The sequence below is a fragment of the Pteropus medius genome, unplaced genomic scaffold (assembly GCF_902729225.1).
Source record: "Pteropus medius unplaced genomic scaffold, Ma_sr-lr_union100, whole genome shotgun sequence".
Lineage (NCBI taxonomy): Eukaryota > Metazoa > Chordata > Mammalia > Chiroptera > Pteropodidae > Pteropus > Pteropus medius.
Genome location: NW_024349800.1, coordinates 15,369,333 through 15,383,953, shown reverse-complemented (window position 1 = coordinate 15,383,953; position 14,621 = coordinate 15,369,333). Strand labels below are relative to the sequence as shown.

Sequence of the window (14,621 nt, the reverse complement as noted above, 5' to 3'; positions counted from 1 at the left end):
TTTTGTACTGAGTTCTCTATTGTCCATGTAGGTTTTTTCACTCAAGTTCCCCAGCAAACTGGTCAGAGGCCAGACCGGGCTGATATTGAGAAGTACAGTTAAAAAATTGCTGTGAATCTCTGCCTGAAGACATTTCGCTCTATACAAGCCTCATGGGTTTCACTACACACACACACACACACACACACACACACACCCTGTAAAAGGACATAATATTTATGGGAAAAGTTAAAAAACAGACAGATGTCACTATGATGTTGAAGCAACAACATGAGTTAATTAACAAAGGGATGGTTTGCCCTAAAATAATATGCCTTCCGTCGTTACAAACACATAAGCAGGATCATCACGAATTCAGAGACTGTAGAAGCCTTCTAAAGTGGCTTTTCAGTCTAAGAGTCTATAAGTAGTATATTTGTAAGATAAAAATGTACACACATATGTTATATCTAAGACATATATAAAACAAATATAAGACAGACAGAAAAAAGGAAGAGAATGAGCACACATATTTAACTTAGTTTTCAAACAATCAGAGACAGCCATGACCATTCCTTTCCATAAACCAAACATGAACTAAAATGAACCTAAGAACAACATGAACCTTGCATCTACCCCCAAAACAGCATTTCAAAAATAAAACTCACAAGCTCTCACACTACTGTGGAAATGGAAATTGGCCAACTACTTTAACCCTTAGCCCATTCAGTAGTATCTATTTAAGCAAAGTATATGCATATTCTACAATCCAGTAATTCCATTCCTTGGGCTACATGCAACAGAAATACTTACATATGTTCACCAAAAGTTATATATGAGAACATTCGTAAAAGCACCATAGAATAAACTAGAAGCTACGCATACTTCTTTAACAGTAGAATGATAAATTATGGAAGACCCACACAATGAGTTATTGTGTGGCAATGAGAATAAACAACCTGCAACTGTCTGCAACCATATGGTTCATCCTCACGAATGGTAAACAAAAGGAATCCAGACACAAAGAGAACAGGTTGTTATTATTCATTCACTCAAGTACAAAAGCAGGCAAATCCAGGACATGGTGTTAGAATTCAGGATGGTCGTTACCATTGTGGGGTAAGATGGTGGAAGTGATTGAAAAAATGGGGGATTCTTAGAGCACTGATAATTTCTTATATTTTTTCTTGAAGCTGACTACCTGAGTGTGTTCCGTCTCTAAAGTCTTTGAATTGTACACTTATTATGTACCCTGTTGTATGTATATTATACTTCAAGAAAGTAAATAAACAGAATTTCACTGCCCAAGAGCTCAAATCACAGCTTCTCTCGAATAAAAAAGAATATCATCTTGTAAAAATCAACAACATTTAATTTTGGAAGTAGTCGGTAAGGGGAAAAAGTTACTAGAAACTAACAATGAAAAATAGCACATAGGGTTGTAAACATATAGCTTCTTTTTAGATCAATGACCAACGTACACTCTTCAGATATTAAATTATCCAAAGCACAAAAGAATCAGCAATACTCAATGCAATGGATAAACTAGGCTGAAAAATCACCGCCCTATTAAAAATGGTATGCTTTGAACTGAATGTTATAAGCACACTGAAGGCAGAAGGAACAATAGAGCTCTCTCGAACCCTGGACCTCCTCTCCGCAGCCCTCTATAAGGTTTCTAATCCAACACACTCATTTACTATTTACTTATTATTACAATACAGCAATCACCTTAAATACAAGGTACGGCTTATCCTGTAATAAACACGAAATAATCGGTGACCTTGAAACTATAATCTTTCAATCATTTTACATTCCCTTCTAAATATGAGCATTTATAACATGCTCTTGAACATAATGACACTCAGGCCAGCCAAATTAGTGTCCTATCACTAAAATGCAGTGCCAAGAATTCAAGTAGTCAATGATTTGCTGGAGTCGTTAGAGGCCACTCTCTGACACGTAACAAACACATCCCACTGCACGGAAGTTAGTAACCAGGTGGCTCCCTCGCCGGCTGTGGCCAGAGCACAACTCCAAGGCCTTTTAAATAGAAAAAAAACAAGGGCAGAGGGGAAGTTTATGGTAACACAAGACTCTCCCTGAGCCCAACCCATCAGAACCAAAATTAAAGACAGCCCTATCTTCAAAGTTGGCTAATTCCTTCGCGACAAATGTTTCGAGAGTTGACTTACCATGTTTAAGAGCATGGACTTTGGGTCAGACCTTTGTCCCACTAGCTATGTTCATCTCGGCAATTTACTTCACTCTCAAATTTTCAGTTTCCTTCTGGAGAAACTAGCAATAAGCTGCCCTAGCTCAGTAGATCAGGAGGAAATGCACACAGGTACTTAACAGACTCCCTAGCCCTATGGCGAGTGCTCATCAGGAAGCAGTTTTCACTAGACTGAAAGCTACGTGAGGGCAGGGCCCATCTTATCCACCGAGCTGCCCACAAAAGCTTTCTAGTGAAGCCGTGCTGCACCCCTTTAAAATAGCAGCTAGCCTGCCTTACACTCCCATCTCTCACCCCTGCTTTACTTTTGTATTTATAACCATCTACTGCATGCATTCATTTTTTCTCTCTCGCCTCCACCAGAACCCAAAAGGATTTTTGCGGTTTTGTTTATTGCCATAATCCAAGTATCCTACAACAAGATCTACCATGTGGCGAGCACATGAAAATATTTTATTTAAAAAGCCTAGCACAGGGCATGGCACACAGATGCTCTCAAATAGTAATACATTTGTTTCACTTACAGAAACATAAGTTAGCGAGAAAAAGCCTGAAATGATGAAAGCTCAGGAGAGTCCTAATAAATATTCATATGATGTCAAAGAACAGTTAAATTGCATTAGTTTACTTAAAACATCCAATTTTGGCTCAGATTGTACTGATACTCATAATTGGGCTTCTTTTTCAATCTACTATCTTTAAAGTCTTAAAAAAAAAAAAAGGAGGGGGGGGATTTTTTACAACCACACATCAATAATCTGAAAAAGGCACAGACTCAAAAACAAAGACCGACTTCAAAGTGCTGAGTACAAAGATGAAGGGCTAGTCTCTGCAGTAGAAGTGTCCCAGCAGACATCTGCAAGACAAAGGCCAAAGAATTCAAGCCTGCCTTGAAACCTAAATTTAACATAAAATGGAGTAGAGATGAAACATTAATAGTTTGAAAAAATGACTATGTTGAATATACTGTTAGCCTTTTCTGTGTATCACACGTTGATTTTTAAATATTGATATTCAAGAAATAGCAAGTATGACATAGATATAATCTTCCACTCTATTAATGGAATCACTCTGGTAATTGCTTCGCTACCTGACAAAGGGCCAGAGATAATGTGCCTGTCACAACCTCAGAACTTTCTGCCAGAGGTCAGAAGAGCCACCAAACTTCACGTGAGCCCATCAGCAAACACATCCATCTGCAACCATCTTATCCTAACAGCTGTTAGGTACACTTAGAACCATGAGCTCAAGGCTCGATTCCTTCTTTATTCAAAGCTATTTTAGAATACTAGTACAGATGATCAATGAAGTACCATCTCTAATCAAAAAACCAGGGAAATAAAATCCATACAGATGTCTTGGCTCCCTGCAAGAGATCTCCTGCCAGCCCTTCCCTGAGAAGGCGGCTTGGCTAAGAGGCAGGCTCTGGGTCAGACTTGCTGCGTGTGAATTCTGGCTCCACTTTTACTAGCTGTGAGAACCTGGCCATGTTATTTAACTCTGTGCCTCCACAGTCTCCCCTGGGAACAACATACCAGTCTCAATGGGCTTAAATGAGAAATTTAAAGCGCTCAACCCAGGCAGATCAAGTGAAGGAGACATTTCAAGACTATCTTCCAATTAACCATGTCAACCAAACAGTGCAGAGGAATAGAACTGCTTAGAAGACAGTCAAGTTTCTCAACAGAGTTTTCCCCCCAGGAGAGACATTTTTGTGAAGCACAATTCAAGACACTCTTTCATGTTAACTCTCCTTGCCCCCTTGCCATGGAAAGCTTTGAACAAGAAATTATTTCTAGAATAAGAACAAACAAAGGGCCAGGCAAACCGGTGTGGTATTACTTGCCACTGCCCAAACATCCATGCTGGCACCAAGCCAGCCCTCCTTACCTGTCCTTTGTCTACCATGGACTACATTAACCAACATTCTTAAATTTTCTAAAAGCTCAAAATCTGAGGGGGAAAAAAAATGTACCTACACGGCAAAATCTATCTCCTTCATGCCTGAGAGCATAGTTTGGGAACAGAATGTTCAAGGATGAGACCATAGTTTCATCATAGTTCGGTACATCCAGTTGTGTTCTCAGGCTTCATCAAAAATACTTTCAAATACCTTCCGTTTATGAAACAGTTAAGCCTAGGCTCACATGAGTGCACCCACCACAGACTTTCTAGAGTCTCTTCTGGTGGGCTGCAGAGAGCTGGAACTCTGCCTGACTCATGCTTGTAGCCCAGGGTCAACCACAGGTGTGGCTAAGAGCAGCCAAGCGTTCGAAATATTCACATGTAAATTACCTAAAAGCTACTCACAAAGCCAGTCCAGCAGATCAAGGACAGGGAGATGGAGGAAATTTTTCCCCAAATAAGATAAAAGCTTCTTAGAGTTTGAAACAGAATCCCACTTCTCCTCTTATGCTCCTCTCCCATATCTCTATACCTTTTTTTCTCAAATTACCAACTTCCTCGTTTGCAACACTGCAAGGCTCAATCTCCTTATACTCCATCCCAATATCATAATCCCTTAAGAGCTAAAATCTCCGTGCTCCAAAATCATCTGTCCTTCCCAAATCCCAGCTCTCAACCTAACCAAGCCAGCCTCAGCAAAGATCAAACACAGTTGTCTTATGGAAGCATTATATGAGAAACATGTGATTAAAAACTCATGCTGGAATTTCTGATAGAGTAGGAGTACTTTTGCCCCAGGTACCATGGGTGAAGACTTCTCCACATCCTAATAGGAAAGATGAGAAGTTTGGCCCCACCTGCCACCACTCCAAGTGTCTCTAGCTAACTGGGTAATCTGTAAGGGACCCAAGTATAGCTTCTGACCCCACCCAGTCTCCTCCCTGCCACACACAGTCATCCTTCTTTCTATCCCTAATCTCACAGTCCTTATAACCCCTTTTTCTTGGCTCAGAATAAACTTCCACCTTTAGTCTTCAGTACAACTGCAAGGCACTGGGTGATTACGTCCCCAGGCATTCACTCCCTGAGGCTACTTCTCAGAGTCAGGCTGGGATTTCTCCTGGGGACCCAACCCTTCTAGAGTTCGTTCTGGCCCTGCCTTCTCTGGGAGGCACCAGCTGAACTGTATGTTGCCTCTTGGGAAACGCGGTTGACGTTAGAGCTACTTGGTCCCTCTCCAAGCCACTAGGTAATCTCCACACTCCAGTTGTTGCTTATGAAGTCTAGCCACCTGTTCGCAAGTTTTGAACAATTTCAAGAAATGAGGTCCTGAATCATGATTTCATAAGCAGTCACAAGTAGAAAAAGTACGTGGGCAGCATCTGTTTTAAATCTGTCAGACACATACAGGGTATGGGTGGAGGCATACGTGCAGCAGTGGGAGACCATTGAGACAATTCAAAGCAGATGTTCTTACGACAGCAGTGGCATCATTTTTATATATAAAACAAGACAGTCTGCTTCCAAATGGCCAGAAAGGAGGAATTCTGAGCAACTCTAAGGACAGTGAGAGAAAATTTAAGAAACATAGTGTGAAAATTTGTAACACTACTGTCTCTAAGAAAAGGGCCTGTTTTTATTTCAAATGAAGAAATCAAAAAAGGAATTTGAAAACGTATCAGATAATGGCTCCTTTTTCATTAACAGAAGTTCTATTTTTCTATTAATGAAGCTCATCCATTGCATTATTTGAAATAGATCAAATACTACCACCTTTCACTAATGACTATCCAATAAAAAGAGGAAGTGGTGTGTGAATAAAAGAAGTTAAAGATGAATTCTTGGAAAACTGCACTTATTCTTTCCTTGTCTCAAAATGCAAGCTACGTTTTTTAAAAAATTGAAATTCTTCCTTTCCTCCCACCTTCATCCCTAAAAACGAAACTGTATTACATCTGACAATCTTCCAGTCACGTTAAACAAATGTGACTCATAGCTTTTAATATGCCATTGTTACAAAATGCAGCTCTACCTGGTTGTGAAAACTGTAACAATGATGCTTGAGAAAATAACACTACATCTAGAGATACTTAGTGCACAAACAGATAAACTTGACGATTTCTGTATTTACCTATGTGAGAAAAAACTCTTGGAAATTCAAGTTTTTGCCCTAGCAACGTAATGCTTTTTCCAAACATGACAAATGAGCAAGTACCCTCTTGTTAAAAATAATTTATTATTAAATTTCACACCCCACCCACACAATACTAAAAATAGTTAAGTTTCATTTAAAGAGAAATAAAAAAAAAAATACATGCATTCGAAGATATTAGCACACAGTTCTACTTAAATAATGAAACTGAAGACTGCTGTTGCAGGAGCTGAAAGGTGGGTTTTATTTATAACTCAACTTCAGTCTCCTTTTATAATTCTTCTTTTCTACTTTATGGATTATGTTTGCTATTACATAAAACTGATTTCATAATTGAAGCTCATATCTGTACATTCCCTGTTAGATTGTAAACCAGAAACAAACAATTTCTAAATACAGACTTTAATATCCATTATGTATGCGCTGTGTACTAAATGGAGTTAGAGCATTTAATTGTATCTAATGCACTGGGGAGAGGCTATGGGGCAGCTCCATTACAGACTTACCCATAATTTCACTTCTACAGGAAACGATGCTAGGTAGCAGCAGAAATGGAAATAGTGAGTTTGGGTTTTAGACATTTTAAGTTTGAGACACTTAATCTAAAATGAGATCACCTAGAAAATATGGATAGATAGAGGAGAGGTCCAGGGATTGAGTCCTGGGAAACCCCACGCATGAGGATTAAGATGTAGAGCCAGCAAAGCAGACAGAGAAGGAACATCCAGTGTTGGGAGTGGTGCCAGAGGGAAGGAAAGCAAGACGGGGAGATCAAACAAGGTCAAAAATGCTGTGTCCTGGGGGGAGGCGATGAGGGCCAAAGAATTACTATTGGATTATTTTCTTGATCCTTATAATATTTTACACATATACACAATTACTATTTACTTCCCTTCAAAAAAGGATTATCCTGTGCACTGTAGCATTTCTGGCCTTTTCTACTAGATGCCAGTAGCACTCTCTCCGTCCTAGTCATGATATTCAGAAATATCTCCAGACGCTGACAAGTATCTCCAGGCTTGCAAAGGGAAGATGGGGGTGGGGGCATTGCCTATGGTTAAGAATCACTGTTTTCGAGGATCTAAGAATTTAACTATCTTCCCGTAATCATATAAAGCATACTCAAGGTTCCCATAGGCCTAAAATTAGCTGAAAGTGTTGTTTAATGACTATAATCTAGAAAAAAAATATCAAATGCATGAGAGCAAAGCTAACAGCCAAGCAATTACTACACATCTGAGAAGTTAATGAAAAACATACTAACAGATCAAAAGGCAAGACCTAGCTCAGTGCCTAAATCATAACTGACATTTAGTAAATATATAGTAAATGCTGAAAGAATTACAACTTAGTATAGCTAGGAGCTCAGCAGTCTTGTTACCTTGGAAAAATGCATGCAAGCGCACTTGTCTTTCCAATTTAAAATGGTAAGAAATGATGTGTCAGGTCTTCATTTTCTCCATTGAAGCCGTATTACAATATATCCCTTTAGAGCCTGACCAATTTAGATGCTCCTCCAATTAAACCTTATTTAAGCCATCAGTTAATATTTATATATTTTAAGTCCTATTTTCGTGCACTCCAGAATGGTTAAGTACATTCTTTAAAATACATATGAATATAAAATATACCACATATGGATAATTCATATAGTACTATCATAGATTCTTAGTTTAAACAAAAACATTCCATTTCTAATTCTTCATTCCTTGTTCGCAATATCAATAATTTATTGAACAATGTGTTAGGCTGAATAATGAATGCCTCCCCCTCCACCCCAAGATGTTCATATCCTAATTCCTGGAATCTGAGAATGTTACCTTACATGGCAAAAGGGACTTTGCAGACGAGATTAAGGATCTTGAGATGAGGCGATATCCTGGATTATCAAGGAGAGCCCTAAATGTAATTACAAGTATCCTTATGAGGGAGAGGAAGAGGAGGAGGGACTTGACTGCTTATACACAAAGGGATGTAACTATAGAGGCAGGGAGTGGAGTAAGGCAGCCAGGAGCCCAGAAATGCGGGCTGCCTCTAAAGGGAAAGAGGCAAAGAACTGATTCTCCCTCTGGAACCTCAAGAAGGAACCAGCCCTGCTGACACCTTGATTTTAGCCCATTAAAACTCATTTTAGACATGTGACCTTAAAACATTTGTATTGTTTTAAGTCACTAACAACAAATTGTGGTAATTTCTTACAGTGGCACCAGGAAATTAATAGAAGTACTACATCGGCATTGCACTACGCTTTTTACAATTAGCTTAACTCACCTCCAACAGAGCTCTGTATTTATTGGTATCCCCATTTTACGGATGTGAGACCAAAGCTGAATGAGATGCGGCAATCTTCCAGAAGTTACCTTTTTTAATTTAGTTATAATTCAAACCCAAATGTATGTCACTTAAAAGCCTATTCATAGCAATATGAGTATCATTTGGCTAAAAAATAAAAAGCACCTACTGCCTATTCTCCATTTTAACCTTCATCCACAGCCAACCCCTTCCAACAGTGACACCCATATCTAATTTGTGTCAGTGAAACAATTCAAAGCTGAATTTTGTCACTAAATTCTCATATACAACTATTTAACTCCAACGAGTTTTGAAAAATCCAGTAAGTTAAAGAAATCCACAAAGACAATACCTTTCCCATAGCAGAGTAACAAATATGTAAGTAGTGTAGGTGACATTAGGAAAAGAAATGAGATAATAGATAATTTTTCTTTCTTTGTGAATACATTTTCCAAACCTGCAATGATTAATAAACCAAAACCAATCTATCTCATGAGTAGAAACAGATGAAGTCTGAGGACTAATTATCCCAGAAAAATAAAATATTAGATTAAAAATAAATGTTGATTATCTTTCTCACAATTTGTATAAAGCTACCATCTTTATTAGCTAGTTGACATCATGCATTATTTAAATTTTTCCATTTACATATACAACCTTTGATAGATTTACCATTCCCTACCTAGCTTTCCATATAATACTTGAATTTCAGAATATTATCAAAGTACCACCAATCACCCTGAATAAATTTTTGAGGAAAAAAAAAAGGACATAGTTTAAAAGAATAATATAATTGGCTTTCAAATTCAGATTAATATAATCCTACCTCTCAATTAATTTTCAACTTCAATACATATTCCATACAGATGTCCCTCAGATTAGCTTACATTTATTGCAATCAATTTCAATTTTCCAATTTTATTTGTGAATGCCCTTTTGAAACTTCTGAGACTAATGAATCTAATGAGTTTTTTTCCTCTCTCCCCTTTACGATGTTTAGTCCAAACCAAATTCAACTACTACTGCTTAGACAACTTTTCTCAGATATGCCCTTTACCTTCCCACTATTATTATTCCAGCTCAAAATTTAATATTTAATAAGTTTTCTTAAGTGCAGGCATCATCTAATCCCCAAGCCTGTTCATCCTTTCATATGCTCTGCCCTGGTGAAGGCCCCAAGTCTCAGAGCCAGAAAGCTCTAAGCTAAACATCTTCCTCTCCCTCAAAATCTCACTTGCCCACCAACCAAAACTTATCAATTCTAGCTCCTAAATATCTCTTGAATTCATCTCTTTCTCAGAGGTAATTCATTGCCTTTCTTCAGTCTTTCCCCACACCTCCTCTTCCTCCCTCCACGGAGATGCCTCAAGATTTTCCTGAAATGAAATCCTCTCTATTATGCCTTCCTTAAAATTCTTTCTTATGGCTCCTTATTTCCCTTGAGTAAAGTCCAAAGCGTGGCATTCACATTCATGATCTGGCCCTTCTCAGTCACCTCATTTCTTCATCTGCCTCGACATAAACCCAAAACTCTTATAAAACATCCCTGCAACTCTCTCAACAGCCCTCATCTCTCCCACTTCCCCATAAGAGACAACAGGAGGTTTTCTTTTCCCAGCAGGCTTTTGACTATTTTTCCCCTTTTCAAACGACTTCATCCTTTCCAATTAAGCTCGAGCGTCACCAGTTTCAGAAGTCTTCCTATCTTCTCCTAGAGGACTATCCAATGGGCACCTAAGTACAGGTGGTTTTTAAAGCATCCCATTGTATTACGATGTAGCATGGAAATCTTCCCAATCTCTCCCACTGGGCTGTGAATGCCATGAATTCAGAGCTAGTATGCTGTTTATCTCTGACTCAGTACTTAAAACACAGGCACTAAAATATTACTAGAAAGAATGAACAGAGTAATCTTCAACCTCTTCTCTCTAAATATCTATCCTACCAAGCATCCAGAATCATTTTTCAGGAGCCATTCTGACCATGTCATTTACTCTCTCTCATCCCCTTTAAATTATAGAGCTCTCCGAGCTTTAACTTTGGACTTAATTTTAGTTTTTATCCCCCATTTTCATCTTTCAGCCATTTTCGATTACATCCTATCCTATTCTGATTTTGGTCAAGCAAATCTAACACCAGGGCCTGTTTATTCTAACTCCAGAGACAAATAAGACATTTCTTCAACCTAAAATGCCCAGAATCTGTCACACATTTAACTCTTATATGTCAAGTTCCAGGAAACTCCCATAGGACAACACCATGTAGCTGAAACACCACTTTAAAGACCCAATAACTCATACAAATATGAAGACATACCATCATCCACATGTGTCCATTACTGATGTCTCATCACCTCCAAAGGAACTTTGAGAACTGAGCTCATTTTCTTTTCTCAAACATTATTCATAAACTGGGGTTTTTGCTAAATATCTATGTGAGCCGAAGTAAAAATATTCTTAGGATAATAATTGCATATACTTTCTCTTTGAGTAAGGAGTGAGAGCTACTACCCTAGAAATATATGAGTTAAAACTACATCTTAAGTGAAACTACAGCTTCAACTAGTTTAGCTACTTCTTCGAAAAAGGAAGTTAAGCTGAAACATAATTCCTCTTGCCTTACCCAACTAGAATTTAAAACAAACAAAAAAAGTACAAAGAAACTCAAAGTTAAGTGAAAAGCCTGGATCTACTGCCAATGATTTTCAAGTGTTGGCTACAAAAAACCTCAGTGTGCTTCACTGTGCTTATGCATGCTTAAGAGAGGACCATACACAAATGCACTCGATTTGCTGCTGTCATTATACCCTAAGCTAGCTCTTAGGATGTCTTAGTCCAGGGATCTATGGGACGGGGAAGGTCATTGAGTTCATTACTTAACACTCCATAAGCTTCAACGCTTTGTGGGATCCAGAAGAGAACATCTAAGCATAAAAAATATGCATCGATTCCGCAGAACAAAATGTTACAAGAAGCCCAGAAGGGATTTCTTATATAAGTTTTCTGAAAAGTCAACTACTGCCGGCTTTAGTATGAATGCTATTCAAAAGGTTATAATAAGTTAATTTTGTTGCAGTCATCTTATAATTTCTTCATATCATGAACCCTTGTTTTACACCTCTGAAGAAGAGTAACTAGCGAGAAGCTGAACTAGACATATTTCTGTATTGCCTAATTTCTAATTTGTTTTTGCCCATTAAACAGAAAATCTGAATTAAGTAGCATACTAATTCATCTGAATGTGGTGAAAGATTAAATGAACATGAATCTAAGGCCACATTATTAGAAAATTCTACACACAAAGTTATAATCTAAAATTTCTTCCATAAAAATAGTTCTGTATAAATAGTCATAAGGTGCTAAAACAGGTCACCTTGCTGAAAACAGGTACAAAGCATGGTTAAAGAAAAATGTACAATAGCTGCACAGACAAATTAAATTGCCATTGATAAACTTTCATCTATCTATTCTGAAAGTTATTATATAATGTGAACATATTCTGGTCATATTAAAGCCTTCAAAATTTTAGTCCGGCCCTTATTTACTAAATCTGAAAGAATAAATTAAAATGTGGCTAAAGTAACCATACTGTAGACATCACTCATTGAAATAAGGAATTAGGTTAAAGCTAGGTAAAATGAAATTTTAATCTCATTAAGTCTTTTGCTGCTCTGCTTGAGCTGGCAGTAAGATAGAGTGGAAATAACTACACCCAAACCAGGAGGTGGGACTGGAGTTAGGACACCTGTCTTCGCGCACTGAGTCGCCTTGCAGTAGCCACCTGACCTCTTCTGTGAAAGGACTGCATTGAATGAGATTCTCTTTAGTACCTTCTAGTGCTGATGTTCTGATTTTTAAGTCTTACAAAGGAATATTCCCTAAAAGTATGTTTCTCAAATTAAATATCCCTACTACAATTTTAAAATTAATATGTAAGGCAACATAAGAGTTTTATGAGTCTCCCTAGAGAGCCTCTCAAGTAAGTCCAAATAAAACAGTGAGCACTCACATCAACTGTATGATATGGCTAAGCAGTCTGGACAAATATAAATAGACGTTCCCTCTATTACCTTGATTATAATTGTGGGATGACGTGCTCCAGAGTTAAAAGCTGACAACTTTTTCAACACAATATTTATCTCATGAAACTATGTTAATTTTTAAGAGTCTTAAGAAATTAAAAATTCCTTTAGAATAACAACTAGAAGTAATTGGTAGCAGAAAATTGGTAAGTTATCAAAATCATTCCCTAAAAGCAATTCTCAGACATAAAAAATAAGTTTCAAATAAATTCACAGACATAATAAAAAATAAGTTTTCAAATTTCTTCTTAAAGTTTCAATAGAATACAAGAAAGAGATCAAACACCAGACTGTCAAACTATTTATTTAGGATTGAGGGTGGAGGGAGAGAATCATGAACATTTGTGTGGAAAATGAACATTTAGAAGTTCAAAAGTTTATTTAAGATAAGTTCTTCTCTTCCACAATTCTCATTGTCTTATGAATGTTTTCATTAAGACTTGAGACCTTTAGAAAAGATAATTTGTTGCTAACTTCTTGTGAGATAATGTCCTTCCTACTCCTATAGTTTTCTTTAACACAACAGTTACTAAAATTAAGAGGACAAATTACCCACTTAAAGTCTTAAAGGAAATAGTAAATCACATCATTCCTAATAAGAGACTAGAAATAAAGCAAGAATAAATTGCTAGTAGGCTATTCAATTTTATGTACTTCATATTTAGGATGCAGAAACAAACATTTTTGCTTTCATCTTTTTCATTATAAGAACACTGTTGAACATTATCTGTTTATATAAAATAAATCCAAATGTTTATAATTGTTACAGTTTCTAAACTATCCAAAGATTACAGGGAGATCATCAGTTATCCTTAAATCTATAGTCTTCCATTTCCCAAGATTTAGATTTAATTGACATATGCTTCTTCATTTCTAAATATCAAGCAAAAAAAACTAAAGAGCCTTCCTTCCCTATTATTGTATGTTGCACAGATTCGGTCTATAGGAATGTCACCTGGGAAAGGGAGCCACTAGTCCCTCTTCCACATCTCTCCTTCCTCCACATATGCTATTCTTTCTCTCTTATCTTTCTACTCACATGGACAAAAGGGATTTATTTTCCCTTCTGCCTTGTTCTCCCAAGAATAAAATCATACTGCTTAGTTCATTTAACAAAAACATCTTTACAATCCTTTCTTCAGATTCAGACACATTTTTAACCACAAAGTCATTTCTACCCACATCTTCTCAAGTAAGATATTACTGAAAATATGAGACTAAGGATTTAAACTCAGATAAACACACAGACTTAAGATTACTATGAGACAATAATATTCCATTGCATGTATATGCCACATTCTCTTTATCTATTCGTCCATCGATAGACATTTAGGTTGTTTCCATATCTTGGCTACTGTAAATAACACTTCAAAGAACGTGGACATGCAGATCCTGATTTTAGTTCTTTCGGGTATATACCCAGCATTGGCATCTCGGCATACTCAACAACATGGGTGACTCTGGGGAACACTATACTAAGTGAAATAAACCTGTCACAGAAAGACAAATACTGCATGATTCCACTTAAATCAGGTACCTAAAATAGTCAAACTCATAGAGACAGACAATAGAGTGGTAGTTTCCAGGGGCTGGAGGAGAAGGGGAAGGAGGAGTTGCTGGTTGGCAGGTACATAGTTTCAGTTCTAGAGATCTGCTGGTACAATGTTACATTTATAGCCAACACTGTACTGCGCAGTTAAGAATTAATCAATAAGGTAGCTCTCATGTTAAGCATTCTTACCACAGTAAAAAAAAAAAAAAAGATTAGCATGAGGAAATTCATAAGTCAATCCATATCTAAGAGAGTAAAGGAAGAAAAGCAGCATCTCAGTGGTATCTTCTCTTAGCATGTTCAATCCTTCCCCTCCTCTCATATATTTCATGCAAATAAGAACCAGCCCTACATAGTGTTTGCTCCCTCAGTAGTGCTCATGCTCTTACCCAATCATCATTCACCAAGTATTCTTATCATTCAA

The 14,621-nt window shown here is 37.3% G+C and overlaps 1 protein-coding gene across 24 annotated transcripts in view; it reads right to left on the bottom strand.

The window, feature by feature from the left end:
- LMO7 (LIM domain 7) overlaps window positions 1-14,621 on the bottom strand; it is a 181,765-nt gene that overhangs the window by 59,850 nt on the left and 107,294 nt on the right. The gene's annotated exons all lie outside the window — the stretch shown is intronic.